Here is an 18,023-nt window from a genome sequence, read left to right as displayed (position 1 = left end):
CGTAAATGTTACTTCCAAAATCGTCCGTCAATTTTAAGTAATTTAATTAACCCGTATCGTCATACGATCAATTAAATGATTAATTAAGAGTATTATCCTTTAGGTATGACCTAAGGGGATCAACTGATCACCACCGTCGCACGACAGTAATGTCAAACTCTAGTCAGCCAATCATTACCGATATGTGTGGACCAGTTGACAGTAAAAATACTTCCCAAATGTATTCTTTAAAATGAGACTTAAACATGTGATCATTATGATCGACAGTTGTGATCGCATTATTGTCGGAGGACACATATTCCAACAGGCCAGGCACGGTGGCATTGAGGGATGGACCGTGGACCTAAGCAGTACATCGTGCGGTGTCAGTTGTGTTGCGTTTGGTTGTGACGTGGGATGAGGCACACGGTTGAGCCGTGTGTGACAGTCTTGGTTGAGTTTCTTGATTGTATCATATTGGAGGTTATCGTATTGTTATTGTTGTTTAGTTATCCTACTCAACCTCGTGGTTGACTGTGTATTCGTGAACACCTGTGATGAACCAAATATTGGGGAGCATATTGATTTCAGGTTAGCTTGTGAGAAGCGCTGGATGCTAAAGGGGGAGCTTGGAACGAGATTATCACTTGAGTCTAGAGATTGCCTTAATTCATTCAGACACCAGTTATTTTATTTCCACTGCAGTTGTTTTAAACATACTTTTTAATATTTAATTTGTTCGTTGGAATTTTGTAATAAATCCTTTTGAGGCACTTTAATTTACATCTTCTTAAAGTACTTTGGTATTTGTTTGTCTTTTATACTTATTACCTCAGACAACTGAGATGGTAACACCTTTATTTACTTGAGAATGTCTTGCTAAAGGCTCTTAAATAAATGAGGGTGTTACATCGTCACCCGCGTAGAAGCTGGACAGCTCATCTTAAAACGATCATATCTCATTCGTTACTTAACCAAATAAGGCGTGTAACCACTCATTGGAAAGCTAACATCATGTACTTTCAGCTCCAACAAACATTACACCAAAAATAGCCATATTTTTGGAGATACTGAACTTTTAAATCAAGTGAACGAATCTGTATGACAAGAGTGACTTGAAGTTTTGTTTTGAACTTATACTCATGTCCCTCATGTATCATTTGTAAAAGATATTATTGCAAACAATTCCATAACTCGTAAATAATCGTCTTTAGGAAATTGTAATTATCAATAGTTGTCCTTTCCTTATTTCTAGATTTCTACCTTGCTTATCAAGCTAAGAAAAGATATTGTATTCTTAATTCTAGCATCATGCAATTGTATTTAAACCCTTGTAATCAATGAATATAACACACATTCAATCATAAATCTTTTCGACAACTATTGATTGTTACAATTTCCTAAAGACGATTATTTACGAGTTATGGAATTGTTTGCAATAATATCTTTTATAGTTCCGCCTATGGTCAATCCCTTCCTCTTCCCCTGCAAACTCTAGCAAATACGGTGGTAAACTCCCTAACTCATATATCCTCTTTTTCTTCTGTATTTCCATCCACCTCTCGATTTTATCGCTGTATTTCCCCTCCCGAAATCCGTGTAAATTCATTACCATTACCCCTGTGGTGAAGTAACATGGTGCACTTGTATGGGTCGAGAATGTTTTGTATAATTCCGGGTCGGACAAAAAGGATGAGGTGAAGTATGAGTTGAAGTTCGCGTGGCAGTATTCAGGTGCTCCGATTATCTTCGAGTGATTTAAACCGGTCGTGCTATATAGTTTATGGATGTCGTCTACGAGGACTAGGTCTAAGTCGAGGTACACCAGCGTTTGACGCACGTGTCGAGGATGTCGCCTAGGTAGTTACGTGCGTAGTTTAACGGGTTTTCGAGAGAGTGGCGGATGGAAGTTGATATTAGATTGATGACTCTGTCTTCGTGGAAGATGTATATTTTGAAATTTAGCGAGGGAAAGGTGGACCCGACGAGTTGACTCAGTACTCGGGGTGTTAGCGAGTCGAACTCGGCCGCGATGAAGTGGATGTAGATAATTTCCGGCACGTGGCGTGTTTTAGGATTGAATGGACCGCAGCGATTGAGCCACGTAGGTACTCGTAGTCTAGCGTCATTGCGACATGGACTAGTGACGGGTCGCATTAGTTTATTGACGTGGATGATGATGTGGATGGGCAGTTTATTCCGTTACGGTAGTCGGGTGCCTCAGAGTACTGAATTTCTATTCCTGCCCCTAATGATCTGATTGATAAGCACATTGGAATACTAATGAAGAATAATGCTACTAAAATGGTGGCGCTCTAGCGTTGGGAAGTCGCCGCCATTCTGTAGTATAGATATTTTCAGGTTTTGCAGTATGACTGTAATACTACGGTTTTATATGTCTATGGGTACTCTATCGAGTGGGTCTTACTTTTTCGAGTAAGTAGTTTTTGACGCAATACAGTAGACTGCCTGTAGGGTACTCGATCAAGTAAGTTGGGTACTCGATCGAGTAAGGGGCACTCGACCGAGTAAGTCACTTACTCGATCGAGTAAGTGAGTTTTACGGGCTGAGTTTGACTGGTTTTGTTAATGACGCGAGATTAATATAAAAGGGTTTGTTATTATTTCTTAAACACTTTTCAACATCATAAACTTTTCAAGTGACGATTAGAAGTTATGTATCTTGCTTTTCTCGCATCATTGGCAAATCCCTAAGCTACGTTCGTCGGATCATCTTGTTCTTTACATCGTTGCGATCGTCATGTCGAGGGTAAGTTCCTTGTATAATTTATGTTGGGGTTTTGTTGGGTTTCTTTAAAACCCTAATTGGGTATTGTTGGGGGTTTTGGGTGATTTGTATGGTTGTGGTAGTAATTGAATATATGTATGTTATAGGAGGAGGATTCATTGAGGAAAGATTCTGATTAGCTGCTAGACCGTCTGTGGTGTTTACTTTCCAGGTAGGGTTTCCCTACTCAGTATTGGCTACATAACGTGTTGGTAATTGTTGTTGTGATTGTTGATTAGTTATAATGTTGTATTGGTTTGGTGATTGTTGGTTATATATTGTTGATTGGTTGTGTAACTGTCTGTGATCTTCGGGGTGCGTCCCTGGCTGAGTGGAGTCACTTGCGGGAGTGGCTTCACGCCCTTGATTTGACCCTTGTGGTTCCCGTCACAAGGGGGATGTGCACATTAATGAACATGAGTTTATCGCTCGATGGAGATGAGCGGGGCTTAGATGGAAATGGCTGCGGTCCCCCACTGGCGACGAGGAGTACTTGTTGCGATGGGTACTCTGGCAGGGCTACACTCTTTAGTGTGTAAAGTGTGTAGTCAGTTGTATGGAGTTGGAGATGGAGTTGTGGAGATTGGTTGAGCTGATTGAGCTGTTTGTGTTACTGTTTCATTGTGGCTATTGTTTTTATGTAATCAGTACTGACCTCGTTAATTGTTTTAAAAACTGTGGTGATCTATTCGGGGATGGTGATTAGTTATTTAGCAGGTATGATGGCTTATACAAGGGATAGCTGGGATGGAGTCACCACCGGTCTTAGAGTCTTCCGCTGTGTTTGAATTAGTAGTTTTAGTCTTTTGGATTTTGAGAACATTTGTATTTCCTTTTTAACAGTGTTGGAGTTGGTTGTATCACTTAAACTTTATTAACATTTAAGTATGTTTCGTTATTGTTTATTTGAGTATCATTGCCTCGGGAAACCGAGTTGGTGGTGTTCTCATACCTTAAGTGGTCTTGGTAAGGCACTTGGAGTATAGGGGTGTCACAAAGTGGTATCAGAACGACGATCTTGAAACCTGTAACCAATGAACCTAATGAACATAGGGAGTCAAACTAAAATGAACCCGGGTAGGAGTTGTAGGAGCTAATGCAAAGACTTGGGAGACGTCCTAAAGTCGTGAACTCGCCTTACAACTTTGAACCGGTCACCATGGGATGTGAGTCGGGATCGCTATGTGTTTATCATGTGATGTGTGTTTATATAATAATGTGTTGTATGAATCGGTGGATGCATGTATGTGGAGGATGGGTGTTGTATAGTGAAGGAAGATGATGATATGAATATATATGTTGTTAGTTGAATATATGAATGGCATGATGGTTGATTTATAACATGGCATATTAGAATATGGAAGAGAAATTACTGTTGTTTGGGTATATGAAGAGATATGTATATATATGTTTTGTTTGTCGATTGCATAAAAGGATAGATAGTTGGAAGTGTGAGTTTGCACATGCGGGTAGTTACGAGTCTGCATGACTCAATCGAGTGGGAGGCACTCGATCGAGTAGGTGAGTGACACGATCGAGTAAGGGTAACTCGATCGGGAAGGTAGTTTTCCGTTTCTAGGCAGAAGTCTGTTTTTGGGCACTCGATCGAGTAGGAGAGGGCACTCGATCGCGTGGGGTCAACTCGATAGAGTGGGTGGTTGGCTCGATCTAGTACGTTTTCGGGAGCTTTCTGGTCAGATTCTGGAGTCGAGGCACTCGATCGAGTAAGTGGGCAATTCGATCGAGTGACCTCAACTCGATCGAATGGGTCATGGTACTCGATCGAGTAGGTGTTGTACAGGTCGTTTTTGTGTTTTAAGACGTGGTATGTGTGTTCATGTTTACCTTTTCTTATATAGTTTCAAATATGCCGCCAAAGAGAACAGCGTTGTATGCCAGGGCAGAAAACATGAGTATTGATGAGATTGTTAAGATGTTGGAGCACCAGGATGCTCTTACTGAGGCTTTGAAGAGAGTGGGGAAAGATAAAGAGATGGGGCCAGATCACTCAAAGATAAGTATACACATAGCAAGGTTCAATCCTAAGGAGTACAAGGGGACTGGGGCGCCAATTCTGCTGGATAATTGGTATAGAGGGAGGGAGAATATACTCAATTTAGTTCATATCCCAGAGGAGCTTCGAGTGGAACAAGCTGCGTTCTAATTGAGGGAAGCATCTGGTGAGTGGTGGGACAAGGTTAAGGTGAGTGCTTTGGAGTTATATGTGAAACAGGGGTTACCTGCGATACCATGGGATGAGTTTAAGAGAGCTATGAGGCGAGAGTTTGTGCCAGAGCATGTGCGTAGTAAGCTGAGGGAGGAGTTTGATGAGTTTAAGATGACTTCTGACATGACCGTTGCTGAGTACTATCATAAGTTCAACGAGAAATTTAGGTATGCTGAGGACATGGGGCTGAGCCAAGAGAAATTGGCGTTGAGATTTGAGAAGGGGTTGACACCTAAGATCATGGAGAAGTTACCGGTAGGAGCCCTTACAGATATTAAGGAGGTGTATGAGCGTGCTGGGAGGGCTGAGAGGTTAGTTGAGATGGCCAAGGAGAGCCGTGAGAGAGCTTCTGAGAAGAGGAAGGCTAAGAGTGAGGGTGGTGGTCAGTCAAGTTACAAGAAGGGCGGCCTTAACCAAGCGAGAGCGTACTCTTCAGGTTCGGGGTTTAGTGCTGTAGCTTCTTACGGGCGTGGCCGTGGTGGTGGTAGTAGCAGTTGGGGTATGACTTATTTTAACTATGGCGGTATGGGCTCCAAGAGACATGAGTGCAACAGTGCTATGAGTTGGGGTTTCTAGAGACCGTCACAGGGGAGTTTCTCTCAGGGTCCATCTCAGAGTTATGCTAGTAACAGGCCGGCTGGGTCGTGGAACAACAGGGGTGGCCAGCGTAACAACAATGGTGGGGCTAACCGCAATGGCGGTAATTCATATAAGAAACCGGCGACGAACAACAACAACCGGGGATCGGCTGCTAAGCCGTCTACCTCAGCTAGTACTGTCCAGGGAGGTGGGTAGAAGACCAGTGGTAAGCTGTCTATGATGGAGAAGAAAGCAGCTGAGGATGATGCTCACGTTATCACAGGTACTTTTCTTGTTAATGGAGTCTTTACCTTTGTTTTGTTTGATTCGAGAAGCTGTTGGGTTTGAGTGAGTATGATTCTGTAAAAGAGGAAGTCTTTATACCGTCGGGTGAGTATGTATCTTGTGGGCGGTTGTATAGAGGGGTGTCTATGATAGTTGGGCACGTTGACCTACCAGTGAACTTGTTAGAGTTTCCTTTGGAGAGTTTTGAGATGATAGTTGGTATGGAATGGTTGGGTAAGTATAAGGCTAAGATAGATTGTCATCAAAAGAGGGTTTCTTTGAGAGGTCCTAAGGGGATTAGTGTGTCTTATTGTGGGTTTGTTGTCAAACCCAAAGTTAAGTTGATTGCAGCAGTGACCTTAAAGTCATATCTGAGGAAGGGATGCCTGTTAATCTTATGCCATGTGAGAGACCATAGTATGGAGAGTCCGACAGTTGAGCAGATACAAGTGGTGGAAGAGTTCCCAGATGCTTTTCCAGATGAGATACCGGGGTTGCCACCAATGAGGGAGATAGAATTCAGTGTTGAGTTGAAACCGGGGACGGGGCCAATCTCTAAGGCACCGTACCGTATGGGTCCTAAGGATTTGGAGGAGCTAAAGAAACAGCTGGATGATCTAATTTAGAAGGGATACATTAGACCTAGTGTATCCCGTGGGGAGCACCAGTCTTGTTTGTGAAGAAGAAAGATGGGAGTTTGAGGTTATGCATCGATTATAGGGAGCTGAATAGAGTTACAGTGAAGAACAAGTATCCTTTGCCTAGGATAGATGATTTGTTTGAGCAGTTGAACGGTGCTACGGTCTTTTCTAAGATCGATTTGAGGTCGGGATACCATCAGGTGAAGATTCAGGAGGAGGACATACCAAAGACAGCTTTTACATCGAGGTATGGTCACTATGAGTATGTTGTGATGCCGTTTGGGTTGTCTAATGCACCTACAGTGTTTATGGATTTGATGAACCGGGTCTTGAGTCAGTTTTTGGATCGGTTTGTTGTGGTCTTTATCGATGATATCTTAGTCGTTTCTAAGACTAAGGAGGAGCATGAGGAGCATTTGAGGATAGTGTTGCAGACTTTGCGAGACAATCATCTGTATGCTAAGTTGTCCAAGTGTGAGTTCTGGTTAGAGGAAGTTGCTTTTCTGGGCTTGTGATTTCAAAGAAGGGAGTTGCTATGGATCCTGCAAAGACAGAGGCAGTTACTCGGTGGGAAGCACCTAAGAATGTGGCAGAGATTAGGAGTTTCTTGGGTTTGGCAGGGTATTATCGTCGGTTCGTGAAAGATTTTTCCAAAATAGCCAGGCCTATGACAGCTTTGATGAGGAAAGAGAACAGGTTTCGTTGGGATGAAAGTTGTGAGACGGCGTTCCAAACATTAAAGGAGCTTTTGACCACAGCTCCAATCTTAGCATTACCTGAAGGGAGTGAGAACTTTGAGGTGTATACAGATGCTTCAAAGAATGGGTTGGGTTTTGTGTTGATGCAGAACGGGAAAGTGATTGCCTATGCTTCTAAGCAGCTGAAGCCTTATGACGAGAACTACCCTACACATGATCTAGAGTTGGGTGTGGTTGTGTTTGCTCTCAAGATTTGGAGGCACTATCTTTATGGGGCGACCTTTAAGGTATTTTCAGATCACAAGAGTCTTAAGTACATCTTCACTCAAAAGGAGTTGAACATGAGACAGAGGAGGTGGATGGAGCTGATTAGGGATTATGACATGGATATTATATACCATGAAGGGAAAGCTAATGTGGTTGCAGATGCCTTAAGCAGGAAGAGTGTGCATTCTCTATGCACAGCTTTATCTTTGATGAGGTTTGTAGATACCTCATTTCTGCACCTCTCGCAAACCACCCGGTGATGATTGGACCGCATGTTTGGTACGCGGAACGATTTATGACAGTTCATAAGTTTATCGTCAAGTGATTGCTCAAATATTAATGTCTACCTCTTAGTTGTCATCTACGTGCCGATACGGTCGTTTTGACAGTAATTAGAGTACATTTGGAGTCCGAGTCTAAAACCGTCTCCATTTTCTGATAATCGTTCAATCCCGAGTCAGAATGTTCTGGAATGTTCCGGATATTTCTATTCCATATTTTATAAATATTTCACAATCTTTATATTTTGGCAAACAATTTCCCGTAATATTCATATAAAGTATTAAGGAAAACCAAATTATTCCGTCCTACCATAACTCAAACACGGGAATCTTTCTTCCGCAGGAGGAAACCACTTGGGAACAGACGCGGCGAGTCTTTGCGCCTCTTCCAAGAGACACAGTGCTTGCTGCGCCTCTTCCCAGGTCCTATTCTGCGTAGTTTTCGTATCTTTTTCATATCTTTCCGAGATTCACTTCCAAAGAGTCTCTGAAACCCTATTTCCTCCACGTGATTAGTATAAATAGGAGCCTTCGCTCCTCATATTTCTCACGCGAGTGTCCGCCCTTCTCTTCTCCCTTTGCATTCTAGACTTTTGTTCTTACTTTTTGGTGTCTACGTGCTTGATCTTTCGACCACGTAAGCTCGGATCCTTCTGAGTACCAGCCTCGTTTGCATGACCGACCAATTTGACCAACTACACATCAATCAACTTAATCAAATCTAATCGTTTTCCTCTTACGAGGGCACTTTCTTTGCATTCGCGTCGAGCATCACTAATCGATATCTTAGTCCTTCTCGTTTCGTCAACATGTAAGTCTGAGGGTTTAAATCTCTCTTTTATTTATTGTATTTTAATTATTGTATCACAATTGTAAGGTTTATGTCGAAAATACCTCTTAAAACCGATTTCTAAACCATGCTTTAAAAACCTCTTTTTACGGATTTCCAGAAGACTAACCGCAGTCGAGAAAGGACGCAAAGCTCGCTGCGCCTCTTCGAAGGAGCGCAGTACCTGCTGCGCCTCTTCGTGAGGTTGCCGTAGTTCCTGCTTCCTTTCTTCTTCCTTCGTCCTCTGTAATTCGTCAAAGTTTATTTGTTTCATTTGTTTTCTTTAATTCTTCGTCATAATAGCATATATTTCACATGTATATTATTCATTATCATTAACATATTTAGTTCGTCATTAAATTCGACTTAAATCCCTTATAACCAATATTTGCGGGTTTTCGTCATTAAATTCAATCCGGGTTGTAGAAGTTCGATTTGTTCATATTGAGTTTCTGGAATTCGTCTTTGATATATTTTAATCTGTCTTTTGTCACATTCATCGCATGTTCATCATTAATTTGTCATTAATTTGTCATATTTAACCTATTTAGTTCACCTATGTTACTAATCAATCATTAATCATGTAGTTAATCCATCTTATCTCCGTCTCATCCATGTTTATCGTTTTCATGACCATTAATCGTATGTAAATAACCTACTAATCACTTCCATCCGAGTAAATAAATTAATCCATCGTTAAATTCACCAATGAATATTAACAACACGCAATTCTGGCTTCACAACCAGAATTCAGGTCAGGAACAGACGCAGCGTCTGGTGCGCCTATTCCAAAGGACGCAGCTCTGCTGCGCCTTTTCCGGGTTGAATTCTGTCCCTGAACTCCGTTTTCTGCCTTGACTTAGTTTAATTAACTTACATTTAACTAACTATTATTCGCATTATCACCTACTCATCGGTTCGTAATTCTTTCTTTTATTCTTTTTCTCAAATTTTCCGTTTTAAAGGTATTTTCGACATAAATCGCCTAATCCATTGTAATTATTGTAATTTTCATTATTGTAATTTATAATTATTGTGTTTCTTTTATTGTTTGTATGTTTTCACATGTAATTGAGCATTAAATCCCTAATTCGACCTAATTGTTTGCTAAATTAATTGTCCACCGACTTAGTATTAATTCTCACATGCTAGGATTAAAACTTGGATGTTGCATTGCATGCATACAATCGACGATATATCGAGTACGAATAACTTCCCTAATCATTAGTAGAGGCCGCTATCCAAGCGGGCGGGATTAGGTGTTCGATTAAAAGAGCTTCCTAATACGTACCCTCACCCCTTACTCCAGATCTCCGTGAACACCCGTGTTCATTGGCATCCACGAGAGTCATTCTAGACATACAATGCTAAGGGTAACGATTTCTTAGTGTTCATGTCTCTACTTTGTGTCTTGACATGACACGAGGTATTCGAACGGTTCCAATTTCCCATAAAAATTGGTGGCGACTCCAACAAAAATGCAAACGCTTGTTTCTCTTCTCTCCCAAGCGCCTCCATGGGCCCCCCGCTGTCCACAGTTTGGCGACTCCGTTGGGGATAATACACTTACGTGTAGCTAAGGGTGAAACTTGAACAAGGTTAGGGAATAGTTTGTACAAGACAATTGTCGGTTTTCATAACTCGGTCTTCCTAGACCGTTTTATTCGGCCTTCCTAGGCCCAACCCAACCTATTCGACCAATCGTCCCGTCTAAACGGTCCTAATTCTTATTTGGGCCTAAGGATGGATAGCGATTGACGTCATCCATACCATGATGCTTACTCTTGTTTGTATCAAGGACTTTCACTACTTGAGGAAATGGACTAGGAATCGGCCTTACTCTTATTTGGTACGAGCCTCTCCACAGACTTCGGGTTTGATGGTTTGGTATGGCAACCCACCCTTTAAACCAAAACCCTTTTAAATGCACTCAGCATCCCGTTATAATGCTTGTATAAATACTTGTACATTACATGATCACCATTTTCTAAACAAAACCATGACGATTTTTCAAAAATCAAAACCCCTTTTCTTAATCAAAATTTCGAAATAGGCCATTTGATTAGCGCAAAATCCAGTCGAAACTCTGTCCGTTTGTCAAGTCAAAATTCGGGCCACAAGCCCATTTCAAAACCTCACTTCGAGTACACTCCTACAACTACACTATAGTTGACTAGGATACACATTTTCAAAATCTTTGTCTTTCTTCAAAACTCACTCAACACAGGTGGCACACACCCACTTCACGAGTCAAAACATTTCTTCTTTTAGCAAGTGTGTTAGAATGGTCGATCATGTTTTGATTCGTCATCGATCTCTTATCCAGTTTTCAAGATGCTTGGATCCAGCGAAACAAACCTCAACCAACTTCAAGATGGTAATGATCGAATCCTAGCCGCGCTAGCCCGTATCCAAGATACCCAAGACCAAGTCCATGATCGCCTTGAGACCATCGAGGGCCGGATCTATGCCGTAAAGGGAAGGTTGCCTCCCCACGAAAGTGAAGTAATAGGTGACACCGAGAATGAATCCAGGGATGAAAGTCCTCTCATGGGGATGACTGTAGCTGAGAAAAGACTCCAATACTTAGAGGAGAAATTGATGTACCTTAAGGGGGATGACATTTATACAGAGAATAATCGCAAGTACGAGGCCGTCGATGCCAAATTACCAACCAACTTCAATATGACGGATATCCCTAAATTCAAGGGTCATGAGAACCCTTTGAACCACATCCGTGCTTTCAAGGATTACATGTCTATCAAAGGCATCAAACCCGAGATGTTCTTAAGGATCTTTCCTTCATCTCTTGACACTATCCCAAAGCAATGGTTCTACTCTCTAGATCATAAGAAGGTCGCTACTTGGGAAGATGCCGCAATCGAGTTTTCTAAACAATATGCGGATAATGCCGAGATCCAAGTTAACATGCGCACTCTAGAGGTTCTTACCCAAAATGACAAAGAAGGATTCACCGACTTCCTAAGTAGGTGGAGGAAGACTAGTACCCAACTAGTTGAACGCCCGGATGAGGCTACCCTTGTGGAGAAGTTCATGGATAATCTCAAACTCATTTATGCCAACCATTTGAGATACCAAAACATCAAAAGTTTCAAGGACTTAACCGTACTAGGGACAAGGATTGAAGATGACATCCATAAAGGACTCTTGTCCAAAACGGTAGGTCGAGGATATCAAGGCTCAACAAGCCGTTCATACGGCTCTACTAGCAAGACAGATGAAGTTAACCTTCTCGAGCCATCCAAGAAAACTACCCCACCAAGGAAATTCACAAATCTTGGGGACACTTACGTCAACGCTCTAAAAAGGCTAATGAAGCAAGCCAAACTCCAACCCATTGGACCTACTCCCGAACCCGAAAGGAAATCCAAGTTCTGGGATGAGAACTCGTACTGTGAATACCATAGGGGCAAGGGACATGACACAGAAAAGTGCTACAAGTTGAAAAATGTGCTTCAAGACATGATTGAAGATGGTCGATTGCCAATACCGCCGGGAGGTAAACCCAACAACACTCAGAATCCTCTTGGAGTTCTAGTGATCACAAGTGATGAATCTACCTTAGATTGTTCACACCTCATTTCTCCAATCGAAAATGAAATCTATGCAATCGAAAATGAAGGTTTCTACTCTACCATCTCCCCTACTATTTCCGACTTCATCACATGGGCAAGGAGTGTGGATAGGCAAGTTTGGGAATTAGAAAATGTGGTGACAACTGCTCGTGATCCCAACGCAACACCTAAAGAGCATGTGCCACTAGTCTTCTCTCAAAATGCTACTATGCAAGAAATAGTCACTGTGGTAGATAAATTAGTCGACCAAATCATACGACTAGAAGATGAAATCATGAGAATGAGAAAACTAGCTACAATCAATGGAGTTTGGGCCGACGATGATGAGGACGAGTATCTCATTGAAAACTCCCTAGTCAAAGAAATAGTCCAAAATGGCGAAGATCAAGATGTGGACCACCTAACTCGTTCGGGTCGTCCATATCAAAGCACTACTCAAAATGGTCCAACCAACGTTGTCACACCAAATGATAATGAAGATGACCCCACTGATCATTTGCTCAAGCAATTACAGAAGACAAAGGTTGATCTTTCAGTCTGGCAATTAGTAGCAAGCTCGTTCCCACATCGCCAAGCTTTACTGCAAGCCTTGGCCAAGCTAAATGTAGCACATAACTCGACACCCGAAGATGTAGTCAACTTGGTCTTCCAAGAATCACCGAAGCTAAGTAATCCTATTACTTTCTCAGACGAAGATTTACCGCCTTTCGGCGCTAGTCACAACTTGGCTCTCTACATCACTGTCATTTGTCTAAAGAAAAATGTGCCAATGACCTTGGTAGATGATGGCTCTGCGGTCAACGTCATACCCCTCAAAACGGCATACAAACTAGGCATGAAAGAGTCGGATTGGACCCCTACCATTCAAGGTGTTCGCGCATATAATGGTACACGACGAAAGGTTGCAGGACTCATTAACCTAACCATAGCCACAGGACCAATTGAGTGAAAGGTTAGCTTCCAAATAGTGGACATCGAAGCTTCCTTCAACATACTTCTAGGAAGACCTTGGATTCACGCTTCCAAAGCAGTGACATCCACCCTTCATCAAAAGATCAAGATTCCACTAAATGGCAAAGTAGTGACGATCACTTCGTCACCCATCAAAGCAATAATCGAAAAGAAGTCAAATAATTAAGTCCTCGCAGATCCAGTATATGAGCTTGGGGGCTTCCAAAGCGTAAGCGTCATAGAAAGTGAATTGGCACCCTTGTACTACGATCCCTACTCGAACTTGGTGGTCAACCACATACTCAAAACCCAGGGATACTTCCCTGGAATGCCTTTGAACCCTATCCGAAGAAATACCTTCGCACCATATAAGGAAGGCAACTCAAAAAGAATACCACTTGGACTAGGGTACAAACCCACTAAAGAGGAGGTCCTCAAGATGCTTGCTCAAGTTCAGAACCGTAAGTACACAGGAGTCCAAATGCGACCCTATCTCCCCACCTTAAATGGGTACTTTGTTAAGGAAGGAAGCCTGGAACTCTTTCACGGATTTCCCGAGCCTTGGCATTATCTCGAGAGGAAGCTAGCCGGAATCGAGATCTTTCACGATTCCTACTTCATTCCTCCAGAAACGGTTCCTACCGTCCAAACCCGTCAAGCACCTTGCTTAGGCGAACAAGCTGTTAGCTTGTTGTTCGGAGAAGATCGATTTGTTAGAGCCGCGCAGGATGAGATCATTACCATGATACTTCAAGATGACCACTTCAACCCTAACGCGTTAATCACAGAAACAAACGCAAATCAGCAGAAAGGATAGAGAAAATCGATCAAGTGGACCAACAATCAAGGAAGACTCTTCAAGCTCACCACTAGAGAAGGAGAGATGTTCAAAGGAGAACCAGAAGACGATGAGTTCGAGTCGGAGTCGGAGTCAGAGTCGGAGTCTAGAGAAGTCACTAGGAAATCTCCTCCTATCGTCATCCCCATTCCCTTTGTTTCTCCTAGCTTAGCCTCGAGTAGTCACAGTAGTTCGGGAAATGTCCCAACCACTGTCTATTTGCCGCCACTGACCATGGATCAGATGGCTTCTTTGTTTCAACTCTACTCAAATTTTAATATGAATAAATCAGGTTCTGCTTACTCTTTGTGTTATCTTGAGTGCAATTCTGTTTACGATGATACTGAGGATGACCAAGACCCAGACTCGATCGAGATACCTCCCTACGTAGCCAAAGAAATACTACAGGAAGGGGAAGGGGGACTAGTAATAGAGGACACCGAACCCATCAATGTAGGAACCGAACTAGAACCCCAAGAACTTAGGATAGGGACTACCTTGAGCTCTACCGAAAGGGCCGATTTCATAGACCTCCTAAACGAGTTCAAAGACGTTTTCGCTTGGTCCTACAAAGACATGCCAGGAATCGGCAGGGATATCGCCGAGCATAGGATTCCGATAAAGCCAGGTTTCAAACCTGTGAAACAGAAGCTTCGACGAATGAGAACGGAATGGGCTCTCAAGATTAAGGAAGAAGTTGATAAGCAATTCAAAGCCGGGTTCATCAAAGTTTCCGAGTATTCTGACTGGGTGGCCAACATAGTACCTGTACCCAAAAAGGATGGGAGAATCCACGTTTGTGTTGACTTTAGGGACTTAAACAAAGCAAGCCCTAAGGATGACTTTCCTCTACCACATATCGACATATTAGTGGACAATACCGCAGACCACGCATTACTATCTTTCATGGATGGATACGCGGGTTATAATCAAATCAAAATGGCCATGAAAGATATGCATAAGACCGCCTTTGTCACTCAATGGGGAACCTACTGCTATACAGTGATGCCGTTTGGATTAATCAACGCCGGAGCTACATATCAACGCACCGCAACTACACTCTTACATGACATGATGCACAAAGAAATTGAGGTATACGTAGACGACATGATCGTCAAGTCCAAGGATAGAGAAGCGAATATTGCGAACCTTCGCAAATTTTTCGCAAGACTACGAAAGTACAACATGAGGCTCAATCCTCATAAGTGCACATTCGGGGTAACGTCTGGCAAACTCCTGCGATACGTCGTTAGTCAAAGAGGTATAGAAATAGACCCTTCCAAGATCAAGGCTCTGATCGAAATGCCGCAACCACAAACGAAAAAGAAGTCGGAGGATTCACCGGGAAAAGTGCAATATATAAGTCGATTCATATCGAAACTTACAATGATTTGTGAGCCTATCTTCAAGAAGCTCAAGAAGACAGACCACACCATGTGGGATGATAATTGTCAAAAGGCATTTGACAAAATAAAGGAGATATTGGCCAAACCGCCAGTGCTCATGCCACCTCAACGAGATCAACCTCTTGGTTTATATCTCACAGTAACCGAAACCGCCATGGGTGCCATGCTAGCTCAAACTGTAGGAAATGAAGAAAGGGCTATCTACTACCTTAGTAAGAAGTTCTTGGAGTACGAGTGTAAATATTCACAACTCGAAAAGACATGCCTCGCTCTTGTGTGGGCAACGAAGAAGCTACGCCATTACATGCTTAGCTACTCCGTCAAAATATACTCCAAAATGGATCCAGTCAAATACCTCTTCGAAAAACCCGTCCTCAACGGACGCCTAGCAAGATGGACTTTGATGCTCTCAGAATTCGATCGCAAATACGTGCCTCTGAAAGTAATAAAAGGTCGCGCCGTTGCCGAATTCTTTGCAGATAATCCCATCGACGATACACAAACAATAGATACTTGGTCATTTCCGGACGAGGACATACTCCAAACTAATGTAGACTCCTGGGACCTTTACTTTGATGGAGCGTCAAACTTAAGAGGATTTGGAATAAGAGTGTTGCTCATTTCTCCTGAAGGCGAGCATACACCAATCTCTGTCAAACTCGACTTCGAGGTGACAAATAACGCCGCAGAATACGAAGCTTGTCTCATTGGACTACAAGCGGCAGTGAGCTTAGGCATTAAAAATCTTCGCGTGCATGGGGATTCATCCCTAATCATCAACCAAATTACAGGATCTTGGAAAATCCGAAGCGAAAGCCTCGCACCTTATCAGGCTAGAATAGACCAAGTTGCTCAATTCTTTGATCACGTAACCTATCTACATCTACCTCGAGAGGAAAATCAATTTGCGGATGCTCTTGCAAAACTCGCATCTTTGATTAATATGCCAGACAACATGATGGAAATGCCTTTATGCATCGCACGACGGTCGGAGCCGGCTTATGTGCATCAAATCACCGATGAAGAGGAGATCGCGCAGGAACCCTGGTTCCAAGCAATCCTGAATTTCAAGCTCAATGGTACCTATCCACCGGATATGGACAAGAGGGGACAACGTGCTATACGCCTACTCGCTTCCCAATACGTTCTCATGCAAGGAGAGTTATACAAAAGAACACCTCTTGGTGTAATCTTACGTTGCCTTGATCATTCACAGGCGCGAAAGGTGATGGAAGAAGTCCACGACGGAGAATGCGGTCCTCACATGAGTGGGCCCATGATGGCAAAGAAAATCACACGTTTGGGATATTATTGGACCACAATGGAATCCGATTGCATCAAATATGTAAGACATTGCCACAATTGCCAAATCTTCGGGAATGTACAACATGTCCCTCCTTCATTGCTCTATACGATGACATCTCCTTGGCCATTTTCTGCCTGGAGAATTGACATAATCGGGACGATAACCCCAGCCGGAACAGGAGGTCACTGTTTCATCTTAGTGGCAATCGACTATTTCACCAAGTGGGTAGAAGCGGCTTCCTACACCAGTCTCACGGCCAAAAATGTGGCGAAGTTCATACAATACAACATCATCTGTCGATACGGTTGCCCGCATGAGATCATTAGTGATAATGGATCCCACTTCCAAGCTGAGACTGAGCAATTGCTAGCCAAATACAAAATTAGGCATCACCACTCGTCGCCCTATATACCACAGACTAATGGTGCGGTAGAGGCAGCAAATAAGAACGTTGTAACAATTCTCAAGAAAATGATTGACAACTATCGAGATTGGCAAAGCAAGATACCCTTTGCTCTGTGGGGATATCGTACATCTGTTAGGACGCCCACTGGGGCTACTACTTTCTATTTGACCTACGGCATGGGGGATGTACAACCAGTTGAGCTAGAGATACCATCCTTGCGTATCTTACTCGAGAGTCAAATCCCAGAAGCTGATTGGAAGAGGGATAGATATGAAGAACTCATCCTCCTGGATGAACGCAGGCTACGCGCCTTGCATAATGTCCAAACATACCAAGCTCGTATCAAACGAGCTTTCAACAAAAGGGTTAAGCCCAGAAACATCAAGGAAGGAGACTTAGTGCTCAAATCGGTTAGAGCTCTTTTACCTGTTGACCCACGGGGAAAATTCAAACCTAATTGGGCCCGACCATTTCTAGTCAAATCCATACTCCCAGGGGGTGCGGTTAGAATCACAGACCTAGACGAGAATGAGTTTTGAAACCCAACAAACCTTGACCAACAAAAACGATACTATGCCTAGAATAGGAACGAAAACGCGCCTCGCGTAACACCACGTGTCGCTCTTGTGGCACTAAATAAACGGCCCCTGACCAAGCTGAAATAAGCTAATGTCACTGTGCTCTTGTATCTTGACAAATTTGTCATCCTCGTATCATCAAATAAACTAAATTCGCACCTTCAGAGTAAGCAAAAGCTCATGCTTATTTTCTACGTTCATTACAAGCTCTTGCTTAGAACAATTATTCTTTTACATTTACTCGAACTACGCACAAGGGTTTGATTTCACTTTTTTAAGTGAATACGTAGGCAATCCTTCACAGGATTCAACCCGTTATATCTAAAATGTAAATAGAAGGACATTTGCATTGCATTTGAAATTCGACA

General features: G+C 42.7%; 1 pseudogene; it reads right to left on the bottom strand.

Annotated features, from left to right (window-relative positions):
- The window catches only part of LOC141618346 (putative galacturonosyltransferase-like 9), a 75,896-nt pseudogene that overhangs the window by 40,781 nt on the left and 17,092 nt on the right, over positions 1–18,023 (bottom strand).

The sequence above is a fragment of the Silene latifolia genome, chromosome X (assembly GCF_048544455.1).
Source record: "Silene latifolia isolate original U9 population chromosome X, ASM4854445v1, whole genome shotgun sequence".
NCBI classification, from domain to species: Eukaryota; Viridiplantae; Streptophyta; class Magnoliopsida; order Caryophyllales; family Caryophyllaceae; genus Silene; species Silene latifolia.
This window is presented reverse-complemented; position numbering and strand designations above follow the sequence as displayed.